This window comes from Pinus tabuliformis, chromosome 3_1 (assembly GCF_031772625.1).
Source record: "Pinus tabuliformis cultivar Carrire ecotype Pingquan chromosome 3_1, CPIR1, whole genome shotgun sequence".
Taxonomy (NCBI): Eukaryota; Viridiplantae; Streptophyta; class Pinopsida; order Pinales; family Pinaceae; genus Pinus; species Pinus tabuliformis.
Genome location: NC_142301.1, coordinates 414,958,059 through 414,985,784, shown reverse-complemented (window position 1 = coordinate 414,985,784; position 27,726 = coordinate 414,958,059). Strand labels below are relative to the sequence as shown.

At 37.1% G+C, this 27,726-nt stretch overlaps 1 pseudogene; it reads right to left on the bottom strand.

The window, feature by feature from the left end:
* Window positions 1-609: 609 nt before the first annotated feature.
* LOC149187496 (uncharacterized) lies at window positions 610-26,056 on the bottom strand (annotated as a pseudogene).
* Window positions 26,057-27,726: the final 1,670 nt, after the last annotated feature.

Below are 27,726 nucleotides of genomic sequence, written 5' to 3'. Positions count from 1 at the left end.
AGTCTCTAGGGAAAGATCTCAAGAGCTTTCATGAATGAAATATGAAAAAAGGAGAGGCCTGAGATTCGAAGATTTACAAGTTAAAGGCTTAGAGTCATCTCGAAATAAGGAAATCTGACTAAAGTAGATATATGATGAACGAGTGCAGTGTAAAGGTTCAACTTAACCCGAAAAATGTAAGATTCAGAATGGGCAAAGGTAAAATCATAGACATGAGAACTTGCTGCAAGATTTTGCGATTTTCCTTTGCTTGTAGGCTCTTTGATTAATTATCTGAAATGTAGGAAGCTACATGCCTATGAAAAATTTAAACAATAAGAAGCCAAGCGTTCAATTTCAATTGCATCAACGAAAAGCAGAGTATGATTATTGACTAATCTCGCAAATTTGCAAAGAAAGGAAATATGAAGAGAAGCACCAATATAGAATACCAAAATTCTAGTGAGAAAGCAACTACTTCCCTGAACATGTTAATGGTATGGAAAGAGATAACTTCTTGCTTTTATTCTTCTAGCTGTATTATTAAAATAAGAAAAAAACAGAAAGCAAACTAGCTAAACTAATTCTATTCTTATCATAATCTAAAGAGTATAACAAAATTAGGTGAAATCATATTTCCAGTTTAACCATTCTCTCAATTTTATTTCTGCACATATAAAAATATTAAAAATTAGAAACATAAATAAAATTGCAGCGAGATTATCAAAAAGAAAAATTCACCCTACTATGTATATCTAACAAGTTCAACAAAACAAACTTATTTACAAAATTCTTACCTTGAAATTCTTACAAAACTCTGCCTACGGGATCATGAAAATCATGATGTATTTTAGTGAATGATTGGAAGAAATTCAAAGGAAGAGGAAATACTAGGCCATACTTGAATGATATATTTTTAAATATTGAAGTTTGCTGAAAACTGGCAATATTATGTACAAAAGGAAGGTCATAAATCTTCTTGATAATTTGAGTTCTCAAACATTTTTCAAATAAATCAATAAAATACTGATGGAAATTTAGAAAATTTCTAGAAATTTTACATTGTTGGCCAAAGTGTAATGATGCACTCTCAAACGCTGAAACTTGTAGAAAATTCATTTCAAAATAAGACATAAATTGGCCTGAAATGAACATTAAATAAAATTGAAGAATTAAAAGTTGTTGATGCTCATACTCATGACTTTGGAATTGATCTTCATGTATACTTATCAACGCATTTGATGAGTGTTTAAAGTCATAATATTCAAAATGCCAACATAGTGTTTTTAGAAATTCAAAAATGAATTTGAAAGAAACATAAATTCAAACCAAGAAAAATGAAGACGGAGAAGATTCAAATTTACATTAATATTAAAAATAATGGTACGACATAACTAAGATTCATTGCAAAAATTTCTTTCCCACAAGTATCAGTGGAAATTATGAAATTAAAATTATTGTTAGCATTCATTTGCGGGAATGGGAATATTTCAAGCTTATGATCCAAAAATGGTACTTCATCATGGTAGCAGTCAAAGATTGGGATAAATTTGTGAACAATAAGATGATAAAATGATTGAAAATGAGAATTAATTGAAATAATTTCTTGATTAATGTTCTTTTCATCTTCAAAAATAGATTTGCTTAAGAAATTGACAATATGGGAGTCGATCAAAACCAATTTTGAAGAGAAAAGAGGTTGAGCATTTTCATTTTTCAAGTCACCATCATAAATAATTTCACTAGTGTTCTTTTCCTCTAAATAAAATAAATCAGAAGCAGGCGGGTAATTGAATTCCAGATTGAGAGAATCTCTAGGATAATTGAAAATATTTTTGGTTGAATTTTATCTACCAACATCATAAGTAGACAATAATTCATTATTAATTAAATTAATGACAACTTCTCCATTTTCTAATATTAAATCTGTGTTGAAGAGACCGTTGATTGATTATCAATTAAATTATTGTTACTAAAAATATCAGGATAAAGACAAAAATAAGAGGTTGAAGATATATACCTGAAAGTTTCTCTATTTACAAAAATTTGTTCACTTTCCAAAATAGGATCTTCCACATTTGTATCATTGCAAATCTCAAATTGCTGATCAATGTCTTGACAAAAATTAGATATGTCAAATGTTTGAGTGATTTGCAAATTGTTGCTAAACTGCTTTTAAGTTTGAGATTAATAATTATCAACAAAATAAGATTTTGAATTAATTGCAGTGGTTTGTATATTTCTGACATAATCTAGCTGATTAGCTTGTTGCGTTTTAATTGTTGTTGAATTAATTGATGCTGATTGCTGCTAGTGTATTCTACATTTTTTTGATTCTCCATTTTATCATATATAACAACATTATTTAAATTCAAAACAGATCTAAAATCAACATCATTTATTTGAGCAGCAACAATCTCTGATTGAGGTTGATGATTAACTATATTTGCAATTGTAATTTGTGGAAGATCAGCATTATCATTTTGAACAATTGACTTTTCAACAGTCGTACATATGCATTCTAGTTCCTGAGAAAAAATAGAAATACAAGGAAGAGATATTAAATGTTTGAACCATCCTATTAGTTGAAATTCAAGAGGTAAGTCTTTATAATATAATTGCATACAAATTATTTTGAATTTAATTAGAAAACTGCCCAAAGACTCACTTTCCATTATACACAATTCTTCCAACTGATCACACACTTTTTCATAGTCATATTCCTTAAAAACATGAAGCAAAATCTTTGAAAATTCATCCCAACTATGTATAGAGGCAACTGGTAAGAATCAACGCTAGTTTTTAGCTTGACTTGTCAATGTAAGAGTGAAGATCATGCCAATAACACCTTCATCAATATTGAAATCGTTACAATTTAAAATAAATTGAAGGAGATGATCAAAAGTAGAAGTCTTTCCATCGAATTTGATCTTAGACAAAGTATCGACTAGCTTTATTGGAGTGGAAGCTGGTGGAAGATCGGTAAAACAACTCCAAGGTGATATTTTAAGTGGATTCATAGTAATAAGATAAAAACTTAAATCACAAAATAATCAAAGAAATAATTTACTGTGGCTCTTCTTCTAGCGGTAAAAATGTTGATGGTAAAAAATGACCTCATCAACATGTGAGAGAGACCACCGGTCATAGCCTTAATTAAGCCCTTATCTGTTTGATGTTGTGGTTCTCAATAGTTCAATTGGGTCTAGTTACCCCCTCTCTCTCCCTATTGGCTTATAATATATCTATTATTTACCAATAGAAAGGGAGAAATCAGATCTGCCCTCTTGCTGTGCACATGCAATCAAGCATATCATTAAGCTTAATTTATGGCTCAATCAAGCCGCAACTAAGGTATGACCTTGCGTGAGGGGACTTCTAGAATGCAGTGATTAATCTAGATGCATATCTATTCTATGATGCAAGCAAAAAGATAATCCTATCTCAAACTAGAAAATGATAGCCTTCTCTTAATTCAAGAGCAAATGTACTAACTAACTGGGGGAAGATGACTGCTTATCTAATGATTGAATTCATTATATGATTTTTATCAATTAAAAGAAGAAGTTCATTTAATTAATGAAAGAGAAAACAAAATGGGAATGCATTTAAACAAAAAATGGTTACTGCTCAGTACATTCCTATTTCAATGAATTCGTATTAATTCTATTTTTTTTTTTTTGCTCCTCAGAGATAACTATTGCAGAGCTTCAATAACATAAAACAATTGATACGACAATAATGCTCAATCATAATGTAATACACTATTAAGAACATAAATTAAAATCAATTGTAGAAATTCTGGTAACAAAGTGATTAATTTACATTGAGACAATAATGCACATGAAATGAAATTAAGATCATACCAAAATCTCATTACAAAAATGTGTAGTCTTTGAACAATTTCATCTTCTTGGAGAAATTGCTTACAGTAGTGCGGAACAATATTATCTTTCAGAGCTCAAAATGCTTTGTCTCTCCATAATTCAACTCACAGTACATTACAAAAGTGCAAATGCACAACAAGAAAAATCACAGAATTTTCCCCAAATACCTTAGGTCTAAAGTTTTTCCCTCACCTACAACTATAATCCCGTATACAAAAGTTCTTTTAGAGCCTTTAGTTGCAAAGAAGAGGAACCCTTCAAGACTGTTATTTGATCATTTACAAGAATCTCCAAAATGGAGAGATGTTGGGAGAAGTTTTTTCAGATCCTCAATTAGAGCTATAAATTCTCCATCTTCTACCTTGTTGTCCCCTTGAAATTGCTCCAAACCTTATTTTCCTCATCTTCCCAACTACTCTCCTGCCAAAAACCAATCAAGAATAAATTAAATTGCAAATCAAAACCAAAATTACAAAATTGGGAAAAGTAAATTTCTCCAATCAAAATTTAATTAAATAAATAAATAAAAAGAAACCTGAGCTTCCCATTGATCTTTGTAAATATTTTGTTGTTCAAATATGATAGAATTGAATGGATCTGCAACAACAGAAGCTCCAGGCAAATGAAAATGCAAAAATAAAGTTCAGAAAATTAATTTTGATTGCGAATTCAGAGTTTAATTTTCTGCTAAATTTTTGGCATAATTAATGGTCAAATCAAGTCATGAAACTACTTCACAAATATTCTCCATGATTTTATATTTCTAACAAACGGTTCTGGGCCTCATTTAGCCAAATAAAACTCAACTTATGAGCAATCAAAATTTAAATATCAAAACTATTAAAATTCTGGAAAAATACATAACTAAACCAAAATCAAACATTTTGAATTAAAAAATTCTAATTTTATAATAAATTATTTAAAATTAACTACAATTAATAAATTAATTAATATATACAAATAAACTAAAATCATAAAAATTAAAATTAATTAAATTAAAATTATTTAACGACACAAACAATATTTAATTACAAAAATATATATAGTGGCTGTTTTTGGCTCTATTGAATAGGCCATGGGGAACGTGGGAGGTATAAGGGATATGAAGGACAGTTATACGGAGTATAAAGGAGGAAGGATAAGGAGGAGATAAAGAGGTCTAAGAGGTGAGGGATTTTGGTTATTTGAGGTATAAGGGTTTCAGAGGTATAAAGTGAATGGAGTTACGATAAATTTGAGTTCTGAGATGAGGTGACGCCTATCTGGGAGTGGCATTTTTTTTTCTCATTTATAAATTACAACTAAATTACAACTACGAAACTATAGCCATTTTTATTAAACAAAAAAAATACAACCATTTAGTAATGTTGAGATTTTAAGAGTTTAAAATTTGGAATTTTAATTCACTTCCGAGATTTGACTCTATATATATCAAAAATAATATAAAACAAGACTCTATATATATATCAAAAATAATATAAAACAAGATTTATATTTTTGGAGTAGAATTTTCAGTGTAAATTACATTTGAATTTTTTTGTCGACGCTTTTCGTATCAACGAGTGTGATTCATCGTTTTTATATTATATAATTTTTATTTTTATACAATCTCGATTGCGGTCGTTTTGTAGGACCGTAAGTAAATAAAATAATAATTAATTAAGATTAATTAAAAATTACAAAAATAAAATAATATACATTTTGTACATTTTTGTCCTAGGTGGTGAAAATCATCGAAACTTTGGATAGACGTCATTTATAAACCGTGAGTCCAAATAAGATGAAACGAGAACTGATGGAAAGCTAGCAAGAAATCGAACACAATGAAGAAATCATAATAGAAATCCGAAAAAAACAAAAATCTCGCAAAAATGTCACACTTAATTAAATAAAAAATAAAAAGGGCGATATGACCATAATTCATGTAGAGGGTCCCCATTATTATTATAAAGATATTAAGTTAGAAAATAGGGGGGTTGTGATTTTACCAGAACACTGTTGTATGTCATGCCATCTTCCAATCTCATGTGACCACATCATCATTGTATGCCATGACATTGCGTCCAAACTCTTGCTACCACATCATCATGCCCAATCTCTTGCTGCCATGTCATCACTATGGTTGGAATCCTATCCATATAGTTGACTCATCACCCCTCCACATTATCATGCTTGAGCCTTTCTCGTGCTGCCATGTGTCAGCGCACTACCATTTGTCTAGTTGAATCTTACCACCTTTGCATCCACGTAAGGAGGCCACATCATACTTACTTGTAATTAAAGGGTCCACTTGGCATCTAGCCATGGGGTTTGATGGACACTTTCCACATGTCACTATTACATTGGTTCAATGCAGAGGGCATGACCCTCATTAACCTTCACACACATTGACACTTCATCCACCTTTTATGAGATTTTCAATGGCCATATCCGCAAGGAGATGCTTGGTCATTAACTGATCCAAGTGGATATTGGTGGCCACCCGCCTATTCCACCTAGATCCCCTAGTCAGTTTCATATGTTTCTTTTTTCATTTCAACATTTACTATTTTTAGCAGTTTTTCGAGTCCTGAACTTTTGGAGCAGTTTTGACCCCCTAAACAACGTTTTTTGGGGTCTGCGGCAGGCACATACCCATAGGTAGGGGCTTGCAGCGAAACCTGTAGTACTTAGAGAGACTTTTCAAACAAGGTATTATAAGCGCCAAACGAAGATAATATGATGAAGTTACGACCCCCAGAAGTTGGCTGCCCAACTAACCCTAATGGGGCCCACAAACTCTTGGTGTTACATCTTCTGGGTTAGGGTTTTGGTTTTTTAGGGTTTTCTCATGTTTTCCAATAATAAATAGGCCCTTGAGCCTCATTGTAACACAATTTAGAGGCATGGAGCTGCCACATATCTTCTCAGAGATAACCTACCATCACCCGAGCTATCTTATTTCCATTTTGTTTGTAAGCATAGTTCAAAATTTTTCTATGAATGAAACAAAGTGTTTTTCTGCTGCATCTTTGTGTTTATGATTATATCTGTAAGTTGTTGTGTTCCTGTTTAAGTTCGGATCAGTGGTATCAGAGTGATCTTCTCTTTCTCTGTTTTTCTTTGCATGTCCCCAACGAGGTCAGGGTATAAGGAGTTAGGGCTTGATCTGGTTGAACCATTGTAACATTAGCCTCACAAAACCCGATGACCTCCATGGCGGAAGAAGAGAAAGATGAGGGGGCAGGAGAACCTTTCAAAATGTTGCTCGAGGAAGCCCTCGAGCGGTAGAGGGAGGCGATGATGGATAACTTTGCTAAAATCTTTTGACGACTACCCACAGGCGATGCATATTCATTCAGCAGCCACTCTAGAGGTGCTATTGCTTTTAAGGTACAAGTTAACTTCGATATTCCCATATTCGAAGGCCTAATAGATGCAGATGCCATAGATAAATTGTTAAATCTATTGGAAGGATATTTTTTAGTTCATGACTTTTCTGATCGGGAAAAGATTACTTTTTCACTTCTTAAAGCGCCCCACACGTCAAGGATTGGTGGGAAACCTACTGTGAACAAAAGGATGAGAGTGAACCCTCATCGTTTTCAGCCGCACCCACTTGGAATTCTTTCCGAGACACCATCAAGGAACAATATTACCTTGTCGGGAGCTATGAAGACAAATAAATGAAGCGGACCACGCTGTGAAAGGGAAGGGACCAAGATGTGCCAGAGTTCACAAATAATTTTCATACCCTTCGCACAAAGCTGGGTATCAAGGATACTGAGCAGAATTTGGTGCTCAAGTACCACGACTGTCTACACAAGTACATCTAGGACGAGATAGAGTTCTCGGACATTTTCTCACTTGGCACAACGTATCAGTATGTTGTCAAGATTGATCATAAGTTTAAACAGAAGAAGCGGGACTTTGGATCTACGAATACAAAGCAAGGAGAAGGCACCCCCAAACCACAGAAAAAAGGACCAAGGCAAGGTGGCACTACCCAGGACAACCTGCCAAAGCCGCAAGAAAAGAACAACACCCCGCAAATGAAGAAGGACACGAGAAAATGGTGTGAGTTGCATAAGAGATCCACTCACAATACAAGTGAGTGTCGGGCCAAGAAGTCATTGGTTGCCGAGTTGAAGGCTTCCGAATCAGACGCAGGTTCCGACTCTCAATCAGAACCTAATAAGGGAACTGACAAAGGGAAGTAGATCATTGATGTAGAGCCTAGTGCCACCGTGGCCACCACCAAGATCTAGAAGATTGAGCCTGAAGATCTAGAGGAGGGGGAACACCTCTTCCATTCACAAATGTGGGTGAAGGGTTCTCCGCTGCAGTTCATTGTCGATAGCGGGAGCCAAAAGAACCTCATTTCAACAGAGGTCGTGAAGTGACTAGGCCTAAAGACTATAGCACATCCACAACTGTATACCATTGGGTGGCTTCACCAGGGACGAGATCTTCGTGTCAGCGAGCAGTGCTGCCTTCCTTACAACATCAAGCCCCTCACAGATGAGGTATTATGTGACATTTATCCTCTTGAAGTTTGTGATGTATTGTTAAGACAACCATACTTGTGGAAGCGACATGCTGTATATGAGTTTAGACCTCACTCTGTGATTATTACTTTTGCTAATACGTTGTATAGGATACTGGAGGTAGCCCCGCCTACCGCCATCTCTTTGATCATTGCAAAGTAATGCAGTAAGATCATTTCCTAGACCAGAAAATCTGTTTTCCTTATGATTTGCCCCAAGGACAAGAAGAAGGTTGTGGCCACGACTTCTAGGCAAGGCTCCTCTGCACAGTAGCAACAGATGGACAAGGTCGTGGAGGAGTATAGGGATATTTTCGCCTCACCCATAGGGGTACCTATGCACTGCCAGGTCAAGCACTCCATCGATCTGACCTTGGTTGTGCCGCTGCCCAATGGACCGATCTATTGACGCGCTGTTCAGGAGAACGATGAGATCAAGAGGTAGATTCAGGAACTATTATAGAAAGGGCACATTAGGCCAAGCTCATCACCTTGTGGGAGCCTGATTGTATTGGTACAGAAGAAGATGGGACTTGGAGGCTCTGTATTGACTATTAGGCACTAAACAAGATCACTGTCCGAAATAGGTACCCAATCCTGCGGATTGATGACCTTCTGGACCACCGCAAGGGGGCAAAATAATTCAACGAGATTGACTTGAATTCAGGTTATCACTAGGTGCCTATCGAACCCTCCGATGTGTGGAAGACTACCTTCAAATCCAAGGAGGGCCTTTTTGAATGGTTGGTCATGCCGTTCGGATTGACGAACGCCCCTGCAACATTCATGATATTGATGGACGACATCCTGTGACCCTTAACCAATGCATTCATGGTGGTGTGTTTATATGACATCTTGATCTTCAGCCAGAGTTTGGAAGAGAGCCTCCACCATATTCGACAGGTCCTTCAAACCCTGCACCAACACAAGCTATGTGCTAACTTGGAGAAATGCACCTTTGGCCTGACCTAGGCTCAATATCTAGGGTAGATCATTGATGATCAGGGTGTACATGTGGACCCATCCAAGATACAAGTCATTCGAGATTAGCCTACCCCAACCACTCTAACAGAGCTCTGAAACTTTTTGGGGCTTGCCAATTTGTACCGTAGGTTCGTGTTGGGGTTTTTTCATATCACTTGGCCTTTAAGTCAAGTCACCAAGGGCGGAGAAAAAGCAAAGTTTTTTTGGTCGGAAACCTAACAAAAAGTGTTCTCTGAGTTAAAGAATCACCTCTGTTCTGCACTAGTGCTCACATAACCAGACCTGCAACAACCATTTGAGATTGAGATAGATACCTCCGACTATGTTATTGGTGTAGTTCTTACTCATCATGGGCATCCAATGGCTTACCACAGTGAGACACTTTCAGATATAGTCCGAAAGTACCCCACATATGAAAAAGAAATGTATTCCATTGTGTAGGCCTACCGTCAATGGAAGCATTACATTCTAAGGAAGGAAACAATCATCCACATAGACCATCGACCTCTATAGTTCATACAGACACAAGGGAAGTTCCAGAACGATCTCCATAAAAAATGGTCCACCTATTTGCAATAATTATATTTGAACATTAGGTATAAGAAGGGAAGCACCAATAATGTTGCTGATTGCCTTAGCTGACCACTTGTCATGGCGTTGATCATTGTGGTCGACTTCTATGGGGATGAGACATCAGGGTGGCCACATATTTACAAGAGTGATCCAAAATTCGATAGCATATACGAGACACTCCTGGAAGGGAAGCAAGTTCAAAATTTTCACCTTCAAGATGCACTTTTATGCCACCTGGGACACATATGTGTTCCTTCAAGTGAGTGTTCCAAGATGATTTGGGAGGCGCACTACAATAAGGTTGTTGGACATTTCAGAGTAGATAAAATAGTGGCGGTATTGCAGAAGTATTTTATTGGCCGAAACTTCGTCACGATGTTGGGGAGTACATTAGATCTTACACTTCCTGCGCCATTTCCAAACCAACCATCAAGAAGCAAGGCCTGTATACTCCTCTTCCTACTCTTAGCTGGCCTTGAGAATCTGTCTTCATGGATTACATGTCGGGCCTTCCTTCTACTAAGCACAAAAACGATTTCAATTTCATGGTCATTGACAGATTCTCTAAGATGGCTGTCACGATGGCCTGCAAAAAGAGTCTCATAACAGAGGCCACTACTAAGCTCTTCTTTGAGTGAGTATGGGTACACTTTACGATCCCATAGTCCATTGTCTCGGATGAGGACAACCTATTCCTGAGTGCATTTTGGTCAAATCTCTGGTCAACGTTGGATATAAACTTACTAAGTCCACGACTTTCCATCCCCAAACTGATGGCCAAACAAAGGTTGTCAACAGGATAATCGTACACATTCTGCACATGTACAACTCAAATCATCCACGCAAGTGGGATGAAAGTGTTCCCTATGTCCAACACAACTACAATAGAGCTCTCAACAACTTAATAGGCCACATCCCCTTTTAGGTAGGGCTTGGATTTCAACCATCATGCCCCATTGATGTGTCCATACCATTTGCAGCCACTTAGGTAGATTCGGCTCACGTTCAGTCTGAAGCTAAAAGGGCTAACAACTTCATTGAGCGCATTCAACACATCCGCCAGTAGGTCCATGATATATTGGACAAAGATAATGCTAAGTACAAGCATCACCATGATCAACATTGAGTTCCGCACAAGTTCCATGTGGGCGACAAAGTTTGACTACATTTGTAGAAGGAGGGCCTTGCTAGACCCCACCGCAAGCTTTTCCCACTCCGATATGGATGATACATCATCACCAAGGCCATCAGTGACAATGCCTTCGAGCTCAGCATCCCAATGTTCCTTGGTCTGCACCTAGTGTTCAATGTAGATCTTCTTCAACCATACTTTCCACCATTGTTGGACACATCTGACATTGCAGAACAAATCACCCAAACAGAGTTCAACTGAGGTTGCATGGAACATGCCACAATTGATCAGATCATGGACACACAGATCAATAACACTTGCCAATATAGGATACAAATATATCGAGTTGTCAAAGCAGGCCAACTCCTTCACCAGGGCAAGTGGTTCACAAGGGATCAGGTTCAACAAAAATTTCCTCACCTCGTGGAGGCTTTACATGCAATGGGGACCATTGCTTCCTAAGGGGGGAGGAATGATCCAGGTAGATATTGGTGGCCACCCACCTATTCCACCTAGAACCCCTAGTCAGTTTCATCTGTTTCCTTGTTCATTTTAGCATTTACTATTTTTAGCAGTTTTTTGGGTCCTAAACTTTTGGAGCAATTTTGACCCCCTAAACAACGTTTTTTTGAGGTTTGCGGCAAGCTCGTAGCCATAGAATTGGGCTTGTAGCGAAACCTGTATTACTCAGAGAGACTTTTCCAACAAGGTATCGTATGTGCCAAACAAAGATAATATGATCAAGTTATGACCCTGGGATGTTCGCTGCCCAACTAACCTCAACGGGGCCCACAAACTCTTGGTGTTACATCTCCTGGGGTTAGGGTTTTGGTTGTTTAAGGTTTTCTCATGTTTTCCAATAATATATAGGCCCTTACCTCATTGTAACGTAGTTCAGAGGCATGTAACCACCACATCTTTTCTCAGATATAAGATACCATCACCCGAGCTATCTTATTACCATTCTATTTGTAATAATAGTTCAATATTTTTCTATTAATGAAATGAAGTTTTTTTTGCTGCATCTTTGTGTTTATGATTATATCTGTAAGTTGTTGTGTTCTTGTTTAAGTTTGGATCATTAAACTAGTTAAATAGTGCACATGTTCACTGAGTAGCCTACCATTGATTTCTCCTCTCTTATCCACCCACTTTCACTGGCTTACTCGGGGTAAACATGAGATGAGGGATTACTATGATATGAATCAACCTCCTAGATAACCTTAAGGAAATGGAGTCGACATGACAAAACCTTACTGACTTCCTTTAGGTGCCACAGGACCTCTAGGAGTAACCCAATGCCTCCAAGTTTCCAACCCATGAGACAACTTACTTTTTCCCTGACCTAGAGCCTTAGTCGCTCCATTTCCAAGGCCTCCATGCGACTATGGGTTCTCAGTTGCTCCCATAGGCCTGCATCATTGCCACTGTGGCCTTTTTCTGCCAGTGCTGTGCCAATGACTGCGAGAATTAAGGATATTTTCCAAGGCTGGGGATTAGCCTCTGCCCAGAAATATATGAAACTTCCAGAAATCATAAAATACACGAAGAAAATGCTTGTAAACCAAAAACTGGAACCAGGACTTGACCTGACCACCCCCAACTGGGACTGACATTTTGTCAAACACTTGGTAGATATGTAACCTACAAGTCATGAATGCAAGTCTAAACATAAGGGACTGAAAAACTATATGAGGTTTAACAAGAAGGGTCACTACCTTCTCTCATTAGCTGTCTTAACACCAATTAGGTCTTGCATTCATTGTTTATTTAGTTATGAGTGAAAATATGAAAAGCGCCATGAATAAGATATGTCATAAAACCATGCTTATAGCCAACATATAACCATATAAATAACGATAATAGAATAGCCATTAAATCCACATAATAAACAATACATTTACTTACCAAAAGCAATAGAACTTAGCATTTATTAACCATAGGAAATTACTAACCGGGTTCGGGACTTCAACGTTCCACCTGACCATAGATTGGCCGAGCCAAATCTCTCTTCAGCCAATCACCCACGTGCCATATTCCAAGCATGAATGTGGGATTTCATGGGATAAACTAATCCAAAGACAACCAAGGGAATCCAGAGGTTAAACCACCTCCACCCTCTCCATAGCATGATCACACCTAAACTGGTGCCAATATCACAAAATCGAACCAAGCTTGGATGCCTTAGAATTTCTTCACCATCCTTGAGGAATTTTCCTGTCTCCACTCTCAAGATTTACCGTATATCCCACCATTACCAGTCAAGGGATTCCTAGGCCTTTGGGAAATTTCCTGAGACCACCTTACCCCAGATTACGAAACCATCCGACAATCCAAAGCTCAAACCAAGAACAATCCCATCACACCATGGCTATTCGAAAATGACAAGGCTAGGCTAAATCTTTTGTCGAATCCCAGCAAAATCCATGTCAATGACAACAAAAGAACCAAATACCAACATGCACATACCATGCATGTCAAAACCAGCTAGGAAATCACACATGCAATCTGTTACCTACAGTATTCCCGCTGAATTTGCTTAATACTTGCCTTGGTTTTCTTTCCTTGTCCTTCTTTGCTTTTCCTTTCCTTTCCTTTCTTTTTCTTTTCTTTCTTTCTCCTCTTGGTGCTTTTTCCTCTTTGAGACAAATTATAACACTAAGCTAAAAAAGGATAAGAAAAAGCTACCAATTGATCCTCGGAAGCCTTTTTATCAATGAGGTCTCTAATTTCTTCATTTTCAATTATTTTCCTTCATTTTCCTCCTCACATGCAACTTGTGAACTTTCACCTTCCTTTTCTCCTAATTTCAATTATTTTCATAAATAATGTGCCAAAATACCTTTTTTCCTTTCCAAAGCCTTAGCCATTGCCTTTGCCAATTTCCCCTTAGCAATAAACATAATAAGTGATGCCCACTAGGATATTTTTCCCAACATTTAGCTTGGAATAAGTGTCCATTTCCCGTGGTGTTATTTTTCCTTTATTAACTTTTATTACATGAAATTTTAACCCGAGGATGTTATAGACCCCTCCCCCTTAGGGGAACACCGTCCTCTGTGTTAAACCATACCTATAACCAACAAAACTATTGAAAAGAAAAAACATATGTCCTATGGAGATTTATAACCCAACTCATTGCAATATTTACAATAACAACTTGCTCAAAAGCATAACCATCATGAAATCATGACAATATGACAACCATACCGCTTATTGAAGCTTTATAACATAGCTCATTGCAATATATACAATAACAACCACATCACTATGCACATTTTCTTCAATCAACAAATAACGATATTGTCTATGGAGCTTTATAAATCTATCTCGGCACAATATTTACAATGATATACACATATACACATATGCACATTTTCTCAACCAAAAAATAGAAGGATACGATGTCTGCATCCGCAACAAGGGAGTCTAGAGGCTCATACCTCCACCCTCAAAGTAATACCAGGATCCACTCCCTTCCAAGGAAGTACACAATCCACTACCAAAGTCAAACCTGCATCCAATGTCCAACGCTACAATCTTGCGCCACTTTTTCTCTCAGTGCACAGTTACTGACTCATTGTTCTAAGGAACACTCCCAATGTGCATCTGATTCCATCTAGCAATGCTAATGACCAAAACAAATCCTTCCCCGACCTTCCCTTCTTTGCTACATAGTCCCTCGGGAAATCTGGTCATCCCCTTCCATGTAGTCACTCACCTTCCAAGTTCGTCAACATCCCCTTTCTGGGCAATCCATCCATTGGCAAGGCTTCCTTGCATCAAAAGGTTAAACAACCAAGGCATATACTTACCTCAAAATCATCATACCAGTCATAGCATGCTCATGGAAATCAATAGATACTATTGGGTACCAATGTCCCACAATGGCCCTGCTCTTGAATACTTTACCAGCACACTGCTACCTTTTCCAATTTCTTTTTCCGCTGCTAATTCTTGTCGTTAGTTTCAACCACCTAACATGGGAATTTCCATGCTTTCTTGTACCAAACACATAATTTCCATTAGACTCAAAAGGAATTGAAATAAATTCATATCATACCTCATTGGTTTCCCGTCAATAAGGTACAATGGCAATCCTATTTACTTCATGTCACAACAAGTCAAACCAGATCTTTGACCAAATCGTCATGTATAAACATATCACATCCGCTTAGCTCAAAATTCCACCATCATAATAAAAATCACAGATCACATGTAATCATCATAAATCACATGCATAGTAAAAAAATGAAATAAAATACTGATACTTTTATTTCAAATGGTTCTTTTCTTCTGTCTTTGTTCTTTTTCCTTTCTGTACACACACTCAATCGATTGCCAAACCTGGAAAGCAGCTAGTGCCTTCTCTTTAAGAAACAAGGGAATCCAGAGACTGAATCACCTCCTCCCTCAATATCAACAACAAGGATATCCCGAGACTAAACTACCCAACCCTTAATAGAAACAAGGGTATCCCGAGACTAACTGTCTCAACCCTCAATAGAAACAACAGTGGAATCCAGAGACTAAACCATCTCAACCTTCAATATCAACAATAATGGAATCTAGAGACTAAACCACCTCCTCAATAGAAACACAAGGGCCTAAACAATCCCATACATGCCTGTCCCATCACACTATACAACACATACACATACACAATGTACAACAAATCACATACACCTACCCCCAATGTACGACACGATGCATACACCGACACCCATTGTACAACACAACACATACACCCACACTCGGTGTACAACACAACACATATACGTACACACTATACAATACCACGAATACACATGTCATGATGCAACGACTGCACAATACCTGTAACCCATACAAAATATACAAAACACAACCTATACACAATACCACATGTACAACATGTACACAATACCACTTGCACACAGTGCCACCTGCACAATGTGTACACAACACCATATGTACACAACACCACTTGCACAACGTGTGCACAACACCACATTTACACCGTACCACCTACATAACGTGTACACAACACCAATCATACGATATGTACATAGAACCACATGTACACAACACCATTTGCACAACATGTACACAACACCACATGCACACAATACCACATGTACCTCATGTACATAGCACCACATGCACACAAAACTACATGTACAATCATGCACACCACACCATATGTACACAACATCGTATGTACAACCTGTACACTACACCATATACATAGCACCGCACATACAACATGTACATTGCACCAAATGTACATAGCACCACATTCAAAACATGTACTTTACACTGTGTTGTGGCCACAACCACCACCCTATTAAAACTTGTTCTGGTAGCAAATTTGAATGGGTCCCCTAGAAGTTTGATTTTTCATTTATTCCAATGATAACTCTACGAATGATCTATTTTTATCCCAGGGATTTTAACTCTTTTCCGAGTCAAATCTTCAATTCTTAATGGCTAATACCCCCCCTGAATAAATCTCTGTGGCATGATTCATTTATAACCCAGTCTAGTCCTTCATTCATATCCTTCATCGAGACTTTTTCAATCCTCATAAACCTTCATGGTGCTCTATGCCCACGCATATAACCAACCCCCACTCTCTATTATGGTTGTATTTGGATTCGACCCACAAAACCTTCTATCACATCTTTATTCCTATTATAACTCTTTTATAATAGAAATGCTTTGCAAAGCATGCATGACTTAACATCTCTGCACTTCCTCGGTCTTTACACATCCTCCTTGCATACCTTTATTGTATATTGCAGGTCGCATTGATCAAGGGCAAGGCCTATCTCTCATGAATAAATGCGATGCGATTAGGCCTCCAATCGCAAATCGCAATCGCACTTTGCTAAGACCCAAAGCCCAAGCTTCAAACATTCCGCGATATGGCGGACCTGCCGGGATCATTAACCACAATATATATATTTTCGGATCCGCTCCCCCTAATCGCAAGTCGCAATCGGCGGAGCCCAAGGCTTATACATAAGGCGCACCGCGATATACCAGACCTGCTAGGACTATTAAATGCGGCATATATATCTTTTGGGTCCGGCCTAATCACATATCACAATTAGCGGAGCCCAGGGCTTATACATAAGGCACGATGCGATATATTGGACCCGCCGGGACTATTAAATGCAACATATATATTTTTCGGGTTTGGCCTATCGCTAATCGCAATCGGCAGTCGGCGAAAGTGAAGCCCATGCGATATGCGAAGGGGCGATGAGCGGACCCAACGATAATTATACGTTCGGGTGTATAGTATTTGAAGTTCGGCCTTATAGTTTTGCTTTAGGTTTTCCCGTGTATTCCAATAAGATGTTGTGGTCCGGGTTTTCAAAGGAAAATTTGATAGGGGTGATGTTGCATGTGATTGCCCACTGCAGTGAGCGATTGCGACATGATCACATCACAACCTTGGCTGAACCAGGGGCTGATTCTTTCACATTTGTTCCTTGTGATTTTATAAACGTTTTAATGAAGGCAAGATTTGTGTTTTTAGGCATTTCTATCATATTTTCATAAGCATAGCTGATGTTGGTTATTTCTATAGGCAAGGACCGAGAGAAGGCAAGCAAGGTCAAAGAACGGATGCATAAGCATCAAGTATGGCTCCGGGTAAAAGATGCATGAGCGGATCCGAAGAGTTTATATATGCGGGTGTGTTCTATTTAAAGATCCAGCTTTAGGCGTTGGTGGTTAGGTTTCCATGTGTTACATGTGTGTTCCGAAGGTTATGCGGTCTTGGGCCTTATCATGAAGAAATGACACACATACCACCTCCTTTCAATCGACATCTATTCATTTCCCCAAGAAATGAAACGCTCTAGCAGATGTGGCCTTTACGCGTCACCTGTTTCACTGATCGATTCTACGCCTGTATATTTTAATTTGTATATTGAAAAGAGGAGGGAGGTGGAAAGGCGAGGGAGAAGATGGAGGGCCAGTCTTCGCTGTATAAGTATTACCTCTAGAGATAGAGGGAGGAATTTTTTTTGGGCAGAACAACTTTGATTTATTGTGCTAATAAAGGATACTGTTTGGGTCAAGAAGGAGAGCTTTTTTTAGATTTATTTTCCTCTTCTTTCATGTGTTTAGAATCAGGGTGTTGTTGTTGGCATAAATATAAATGTGTTTTGTTTTGTGCATATTGATAACATACAGTTCGTGACTAGTATTGGTTATTAAAATATAATTTGTTACCATGGTTAATTCATGAGTGGTTGCTGATTCAAAACCTTGTTAAACATCAGTTTCAAGTTTTATTTGTATGGAAAGGAATGTGTATTCCTGTACGAGTAATTAGATTGAAATAAAGATTTCATACAACCTTGTTCATCTGTGAACCAGTAATTGATTCATTTGGACTTGGAATCTATATATGATGTTTAATCTCTTTTGTTATGCTCCTGCAGGATAGATTAGAATAGTTAGGATTAACATAATTAGTTAAAATTAGTGTAGATAGGATTTGATATACATAGGTTAGATGTTTCTTTTGTTGATTTAATTGAAGTCTTCCTCCAAGAAGCAATCTTTCAACACCTATAACAATTTATGGGATCCTTTAAAACCTGTTGGAATTAGCCACTTCAAAAGAAAGCGGATTTAATTGGGGTCTGTGATCTGGTTAGTTCCCCTTGTTGGCATAGTGAACATTCTCCGGGTCAACACACTGCATATATGGCATGCACTTAGCACCATCGGTTCCAAACAACACATATGCAATCATGCACACAACACTATTTATGCAACATGCACACAACACTATATATGCAACATGCACACACCATCATATATGCAACACACACATAACATCATATGTACACAATACTGCATATGATACATGTACTCAATACCAGTACTTCACATATTAAGACCACATTGTCCTTAACAAGAAACCTTGCTTCCAGTGCCTTATCCATGCTTGTCCCAACATGCGCCAATCATACTGCTTTCATTCTGATGATGTATCCCTCAACATTACCTGTCCATAACATAAACATAGACATAGTATAATCACACAATATAAATTCATATCCACATGATACTGACCTCATAGATATGTCATGGCTACTCTTCCCATTTGATTCCTCATAAATAAGGAACCTCTTCATGCCATTCACTTGCATAAACAATCATTCCTCCCCAAGATTGATCCTTGATGACACTGTCTAACAACGACATACATACATACATACATACATACATACATACATATATATATATATATCTATATATATATATATATATATGTATGTATACATCAACATAAAACAATCATGATCTCTAATGACTTTGTCAGACAATGACATACATACATACATATATATAATCATTAGCATAAAGAAATCATGATCCTTGACGACCCTGTTAGACAAAGACATACATACATACATATATATACATACACACATTAGCATAATTATGATCACCATATAATTACCAAATATCATAAGGTCTATGTTAAGAGGACTCCCTTTCTTCGTGCAATGCATGCACACCATTGATAATAATAATTCCCAACATAGCAAAGGCATTTGACACCTCAAATCCATTTACCTTACCTTCCCTATTAACTTTCTCATGACTATCCTTCCACCATCCATTTACCCCAATGGACCCCACCAATCCAACCAGTTGTCATACTCTTGCCTTCAACTCCCCTTATACATGCATATAGCTTCATACGGGTCTTATATTACCTGTTGGACTTCAATCGGCTCTTTTCCAACTCCACTAACTTTCCTCTTTCCCCAACCAATCCCCAAGACTCTTAAAACATAAAAGGCAAGAACCAAAAGAAGCCAAGAAGAAACCCATGAAAACCAATAGGAATACGACACCACAAACAAAGTGGTATGGCCATATACTAGACATAAACAAAACTACAATCAAGCACAACAAATCACCAAAGACCAAAAGCACAAGACTAACAAAAAACACCATGAATCATTCCCCATGGATTCCCAATACTTCCAAAGGAAAGCTCAACCTGAGCCTTCTCCAAGATTTCATGGCAACCTCTTTGCCATGCAATTCCTGATATCATAATGCCATAAACACATAACTAAGTGTAGAAGTAAATATAACAATATACCGGTTATCTTACCCTATTGTGCTAAACACGTTTCCTTGTAATTTAACACACATATCAACCACATGTTTCAAAGATCAATACATCATATATATTAATTTTAAGTCAACCTTTACCAAGTCTAACAACCATTTCATAATCCACAATCAAATCACATTCATCAGTCATAATACATAATGCAACAACTATCATGTACTTACACTCAAGTACATATCAATTGTCCTCAACACATATGTGTTAGTGCAAACATCTCAAGGAAGATCATTCCTTCATGAAATCGTATGGATACAGACTCATATCACACAACTAGTCAAACAATCAAACATTCAAGCACCAAGTACACGACATAAGCAAACTCACACCTTAATGTATCTCACGGGAGGCTATCTTGTCTGCACAATCAATCTAGATTAGCACGATATAACTTCACAACATATAAAACCAAACATAATTAAGGTTATGATATCCATAACATTAATTAGCTAACATGTTCACATCATAAACTCATAAACAATTGTCATTCATGCATAATAATCACATATGCACAGTCAGTCTAGATTATTATGACATAATATCACAAGCATATCGAATCATACATGAATGTCATAACCCTAACCATTTGCATAGGCCAATCCAAATTAGCATGATACATATAACATTAAGATCCTAAGTACAATGAACATAACCATCATGCATACGACCATAATGCATATAACAACAAGTTACTATCCTTCATGACTAATCAACATAGGTACATATGATCACATTGATTAACTAACATCTATCATACATGTAACCACAAAAACAATAGACTGATAGACAAGTACACAACCCTAATGCTTATAACAATCATTAACCAACATACATGCATGCCAAACATACAATACCTGTATGAGGATCTGCTCTTACCTCAAAGTCTAGTGCTACGACCTCGCTCTAATGATTTGCATCTCCTTCTCTATCTCAGAAAAAATATCAGCCTCGTAACATACCAATGGAATCATTATGACATAAAATAAATGCAATGACCTCATTCATGAAAACCTTAACCATGACAATGCATGCATAACAACATGCATCTAGCCAATCTAGTCCAAGTGTTGAACCATGCTTTGATATCACCCTATAATGCGCCTCCTCTCACATCTACCCACTTTCACCAGCTTACCCGAGGTAGACATGAGATGAGGGGTTACTATGATATGAATCAACCTCCTAGATAACCTTAAGGAAATGGAGTCAACACAATAAGTTCTTACTGACTTCCATTAGGTGCCATAGGACCTCCAGGAGTAACCCAACCCCTCTAGGTGTCCAACCCCTGAGACAACTCACTTTTTCCTTCACCTAGAGCCCTAGTCGCTCCCTTGCCAAGGCCTCCATGCGACTATGGGTTCCCAGTCTCTACCATAGGCTTGCATAAGTGCGACTGTGGCCTTTTTCAGCAATTGACTGCAAGAATTAAGGCTATTTTCTAGGGCTGGGGCTTAGCCTCTGCCCAGAAATATATGAAACTTCCATAACTCATAAAAGACATGAAGACAATGCTTGTAAACCAAAAACTGGAACCATGATTTGACCTGACCACTCCCAATCGGGACTGACATTCTGTCAAACACTTGGTAGATATGCAACCTACAGGTCATGAATGCAAGTATGAACATATGGGACTGATATCTAAGGTTTAACAAGAAGGGTCACTACCTTCTCTCATTAGCCATCTTAACACCAATTAGGTCTTGCATTAATTGTTTATTCCGTTATGAGTGAAAACATGAAAAGGGCCATGACTAATATTTGTCACAAAACCATGCTTATAACCAACATATAACCAGATAAATAACCATAAGAGAACAACCATTAAAGCCACATAATAACCAATACATTTACTTACCAAAAGCAAGAGAAACTTAGCTTTTATTAACCATAGGCAATTACCAATGGGGTTCAGGACTTCAACGTTACACCCGACAATAGATTGGCTGAGCCAATCACCCCCATGCCATATTCCAGGCATGAACCAATCCAAAGATAACCAAGGGAATCTAGAGGTTAAACCACCTCCACCCTCTCCATAACGTGATCACACCTAAACCGGTGCCGAGATCACAAAACCAAACCGAGCTTGGATGCCATTCACCTTCCTTGAGTAATTTTCCTATCTCCACCCTCAAGCTTTATAATGTATCCCACCATTACCGGTCAAGGGATTCCTAGGCCTTTGGGTATTTTTTCTGAGACCACCTCACCCGGGATTCCGAAACCATATGGCAATCCAAAGCTGAAACTGAGAATAATCCCATCACACCATGGCTATCTAGAAATGGAAAGGCTAGGTTAAAATCCATTGTCGAATTTTGACAAAATCCATTGCCAATGAAAACAAAAAAACCAAATACCAACATGCATATACCATGCATGTGAAAACTGGCTACGAAACCAGACATGCAATATGTTACTTACAAGTATTCTCGCCGAAGTTGCTTGATCCTTGCCTTCCTTTACTTTCATTGTCTTTCTTTTATTTTCCTTTCCTTTCCTTGCTTTTCATTTTCTTTCCTTGCTTGCTTATTTTCTTTCTCCTCTTGGTGCTTTCTCCTTTCTAAGACAAATTATAACACTAAGATGACAAAAGGCTAAGCAAAAGCTGCCAACTGATCCTCATAAGCCTTTTTATCAATGAAGCCTCTAATTTCTTCATTTTCCATTATTTTCCTTCATTTTCCTCCTCACATGCAACTTGTGACCTTTCACCTTCCTTTTCTCTTAATTTCCATTATTTTCATAAATAATGTGCCAAAATACCTTTTTGCGTTTCCAAAGCCTTAGCCTTATCCTTTGCCAATTTCCCCTTAGCCATAAAACACAACAAGTGATGCCCACTAGGATATTTTTCCCAACATTTAGCTTGGAATAAGTGTCCCTTGCCCGTAGTCTTATTTTTCCTTTATTAAATTTTATTACACGAAGTTTTAAACCGGGGCTATTACATTATCCCAAAGTGATAGTTTTGATCTAAAGATGCGTGCTATTTAACAATTTGGTGTTTTTATTCACAAATAGGTGTTTTTTCAACCTTTGCTACTACCAAATTCAAACTAACATATCTTCTCATCTAAGAAGATTTTGACGAAGTTTGATATACCTTTGGAAAGGTCTTGGAGAGGAATATCCGACCATACCAGCTATTGTACCTTAGGAGACAGTTCCTGGCTGTAGGGGAACCAATGCCTAAGACATTTTGAGATTGGATAAAAAGATTTAAATTAATGGATGAAAGTACAGGCCATGAAGGCTTGTAACCAAAAGTTCTGGTTTTGAAACCCTCGCCTTCTAAAGCAGAACGACCAGAGACTATGAAAGTTGCAGGGTGGAGATGTAAAGTAGAAAATGAAGGAGACAAAGTTTTGGCACATGCAATTAAGAATATGTGCTTCAACTCTATAGAAATAATGATGGATGAAGAAGAAGAATATGATTGAAATTCCTAGACGTGGAGTGCTTCATTAAGGGATTCAAGATTAATTTTTAATGATTACAGCGAAATTTTAATGAGTACAATGAAGTAAATTCATTAAAAACATAAACTAAAGTGCCAATTGCATCTCACATTTTCCAAGAGAGGAAAAACACATATGAATGCTAGGACACGTGAGAAAAACATTCACTGCAACACGAATGCTGGAATCAAACTCATATATATTATTCAAGCTTCAAAAAGATTCTGGTTTACAATACTTAGTCATGAAGAATGGACTCTGAACCCTTTTCCCATCTAATTACTGAGCCTTTTTTTCTGTTTCCTATCCTAACTGAACTAACTGTCTTAATCAGTTCCAAAAATTGATTTTGGGAATAGTTATGAACTACCCTCTCCTTTTAATTTTTTTTTACAAAATAATATATATATATATATATATATATATTTTCATCCATTACAAATAATACCCCATCCTTTTTACATATTAACAATATATAGAATCAAATTTAGGACTATAAAGTTGGTATATGAGTAATGGAATAAAGAATATGTGTGTGGGCCCCTCATATCTAACGACATCCATGTCAAAGGTAAATAAACCACACATGTTGGTGGTGAGCTGTATCGACAATTGAAAATTGTAATTGAAACCCAAGCTTGTCGCCATCCATATGCCATTTGACCGAAACATCAAACTTCTTACGGGGGCACCTTTGGTGGTCTTTGAAAAGGAGAAGAGTGCTACCGTAATGAATAATAACCATCGATCTTATGATGGGTTTTTAAAAAAAACTGCTTTGCAAGACCACATTTTGATATAAACCCCGTACAATTTGTGCCACCAAGGTACGTTGGATTTGGGAAAAATGAATATGAGCCTTCTATCAATTTGGAACCCAATTGTTACTCCCATTCACCTATAACAGCTGCACTTCAACGTTCAACCTAAATATGATTGATATCTCCTCTTGATATGCAACACTTAATTCCTAGGATCCATCGAGCTTTCAGTTCAACATTTTTTTTACAATAAAATATAAGTACTCAATTTGTTTAGAACCCAAACTTTTTGATTTTAAATGTATAGCTACCTCAAGAAAAATCTTTGAAAAAGGCAGAAACTCCAGTGCTTCATTCAAAACTTCAAAACTTCTCTTGCTCTATTTGTATTCCTACAGCTAGCTGAAGAAAACAAGAGTGTTGAATATACAACAGAGGTAATGACCGTGACTGTTCTTTCGATTTCTTTATTGAAAAAGCTGTTTCAAATATTGACATTGCTGATTCAAAGCTCCCCAACTGATGTTCCATGTTGGCATGTTTAATTATAGCATCTAGGAGACCAGGGGCTAGCTCTGTGCAAAGTAAATCTATGCTAGCTGACTCCACTTCTACTGTGAATATTCAAATTCAATGTACTTATCTCAAAGAGGATAGGAAAAGTAGTTAGATACAACATATGACAGACCTGGCTTACATAACCTTTGAATTGTCTCTGGATATTCATGTGTTGTCATTGCAAAGATTGCATAGTGCATCCATATATCCATCGATTATGTCACAAATTGGCCTACTCATTCATATACCTCAACAATTTTTCAGCACTACCTGAGTGTGCTTCATGATCTGCGTACTTCTTCCAGTATCCATAGCGTTAAAGGAATTCTGCTAAGAAAGCATCATATACTTTTGAGATTTTTGGCAAATATTCCTCTACTATCTTTTTAGTCTCTTGAATAAGAGAAGTCCCTTATTATGCTCCATAACCTTTCTTTTTCAGTAGAGATAGCAGGAGTCTCCTCATACTATTTTTGTTCATGTTCCTTGTTCTCTCCAGGCACAATATTACCATTCTTATCAGCATGATGTTTAGCAGAAGCAAATTGGTTTGCATCTACCATGCCAATGGCTACTGTAGATCCATAATCTGTAGCTAGAGAGGATTGATCCATCATAGGAACTGGATCTCCCATATACTCAGTTACATCATAATTTCCACTAGCATCTACATCTTGGTAAACTGTTGATGGAGGAGTCTAATCTGCCATAGGCTCTTATTTAGTCAAGCCATATTTACTTCCATCAGTCAAATCAAAATTATCCACAATACCATAAACATTAGCTATAGAAGCTGGGTCCATTGTATGACCTTGATGTCTGCTAAAATTTTCTCCATCAAACAAACGGGTGACAACTACATCAACATAGGTACTAGGGACATGAACTTGATCCATCACAGGTTCTTGATGCTAGGTAAAGTTGCTTCCATCAGGAAATTGAGTAGAATTTGCACCTTCATAATCCTAGTATCACCTCCAGCTACATATTCCATGACTGTTGGAGCTTGAGTTACTGCGGGCTCTTGGTCTCCCATCAAAAGAATATTTAAACACAATTTTATATTCTTATTGTTCATGGTCCAAATCCAAGATGCAAGGGCATAACCAAACCTTGAAACCTTTCTTTGAGACTGTAAAGTGTACCAAAACAACAAGACAAATTGCAAGTGACATTCAATCTCCAACCAAAATGAGGCATGGTATACGTCTTGGTATTTATCTACTTCATGAATGAATACCTCATGAAATCCACACATACTTATCCCAAAATGTTGTGTGCAAAGGTAATGGCTCCTGTAGGCTTCTCTCTTGACCTTGAGCCATAAAAGTTACCACTCCTTTTATCAAAATTAACCATCTTTACCTTGCCCAAGGAGCATTTATAACAAACTCTCTTCTTCTTGTAAACCATGAAGGATATTTAGTAGAGAATCACCCAAACATTGGGAGAAGATTTTTCTTTGTTCTGAATAATAAATACTCTCTGAATTATAACTGTATGCTTTGTAGACTAATAAAAATATTACCACTTCCATTACTTTACAAAACAATTGTAAGAGTAAATCCTTTAAGAATCCCTGCTTCAAAATGAAATCCATTTCTATTGATTGCGTGGCAATTATACCAATTATGGAAGAGAAACTGTGTTAAGAGCAAAAGGGAGTGTAAAATTTCCTTTAACTTTTATACTTACTCTAGATAAAGCCAGATATGATGTAAAACATCTCAACCATTCCCATAATTGGAGATGCTGTCATATCAAATATCCTTAGAGATTTTCCTCTTACCATCTTGAAAAACTCCCTCATTACTATACATATCAATTTCATGACAAAATTTTTGTTTTAATTGCAACATCTTTATCATTTTAATGGTATAGGATCAAGCTACAATCTTGTAGAATATTGAGCTACAACATCTGGCTTCATCTGGGGACAAATTTTTGCTTGCAAAATGATGAGAATCGTAGATCAGTGACCTTAGTTGGGCATGGAGTCATCAATTCCAAAAAACCTTGAAATTTGAAAGATTAAAACATGACATTCTTGAAATATGAAACCTCTGCAAACCTACTTCCAACTGGGACAACCACCCTTTTTCATCAGCTAAAAATTAAACTGAAGAATAACAACTGAACATAAAATGCTCACTAGTTGAACTTATTTATGTACAGGCTCCTACCTATGTACATGACTGATCTCAATCAGGTAAAGTTAGTATTCCAATGGTACCATGTCAGCTTTTGAGAGCTAGATCTTACACAAGTGCCCTGAACTTCAAGAATAAAAATGAGCAGAACCAAAAGTAGTAAAGACTGGTTCACAGGAGCAAGTACATACCTAGAAAAAGAGATTGGTTGCCAAGCAAACAAAGTTGCCATATAATCTGCTAGAGGATCATGGAATGTATGAAAGAAGAAGTCATTTTCATCAACAATTTTATTTTCACTCAACTTTGTAGCAAATGGTTGATGTATTTTATAATTTTTTTCCATCAAATTTTCTTTAGAACTACTAGAGATATCTTCTTTTCCAAGGAAACCATCATAACTAATCGAGTCTTCAACTTTGGGATTTTGGGAAAAATATTGTTTCCTTTCTAAATAAGTATGAATAACTTCTTGAAAACCAACTTCCTTGATTTAAGAAATCCTACTATCCTATCTCCAACAAAAGATATCTTTATTGTCTTCCTCATGAATTGT